Source organism: Mizuhopecten yessoensis, unplaced genomic scaffold, assembly GCF_002113885.1.
Source record: "Mizuhopecten yessoensis strain PY_sf001 unplaced genomic scaffold, ASM211388v2 scaffold4069, whole genome shotgun sequence".
In the NCBI taxonomy this organism is placed as follows: domain Eukaryota; kingdom Metazoa; phylum Mollusca; class Bivalvia; order Pectinida; family Pectinidae; genus Mizuhopecten; species Mizuhopecten yessoensis.
The window spans coordinates 17,205-18,025 of NW_018405360.1; positions in this window are offsets into that span (position 1 = coordinate 17,205).

Genomic DNA, 821 nt, shown 5'->3' on the forward strand with positions numbered 1-821 from the left:
TTGGTGCTGGGTAATCACTCTCGTTAGCCAGGATGGTTAAGGGTGCTATAGGGGTCTTACCGTGAGAGGGAACTGGAGTACCCCGAGGAAACCTGCATAGTTGGGCAGGTGACTCAATAAAAACCTAGTGATCATTGCACCACTCCATCTTCAAAGGCTACTTTGTAATAAGTTAATATGTACATGACTCCATTGACCTTTGACCTTTCATGAAAGTAGGTCAAAATATTATATCAGTTAATTTGGCAGACATGCTTAGAACAACAAAATATCAAATTTTCTCCAATAATTTATTTACCATCTTTCTTTCCATCATCATATACACACAATGTTACATTCATACAGATACATTACATTTATGACATAAAAGGTAAATGTATTCACAGTTCAGTGAACTCCCACTAAAATGACTGACATTTCATAGCACAACATTTACTTTATAACGACCTTGTCTGAAGTTGTCTTATTTTCCTTAACACTTTATTCTGTGGATAAATTTATTCAAAAGTATTTTCATTCATGGACGTTATCTAGCACTATATTTAATTTTTATTAAATTTTCTGATGTCTTTCAAATTTTGTTGAACACCTTTTTTCCAAATGGATAAATTTATTCAAGAGTACTTTCATTTCTGAAAAAGACACAACATATTTTAATCTTGAATAAATATGTTGAAGAAATTAAAAAAGAAAAATCTATTCTCCTTCAGAATAAAATTCTGAGGGAAAGGCTTAGAAACCACTGATATGGAGGGACAGATTAATAACAGATTTTATAGAACATCACTAACGTCAGGTGTTGATAGTTTAAGGGGCGGGGG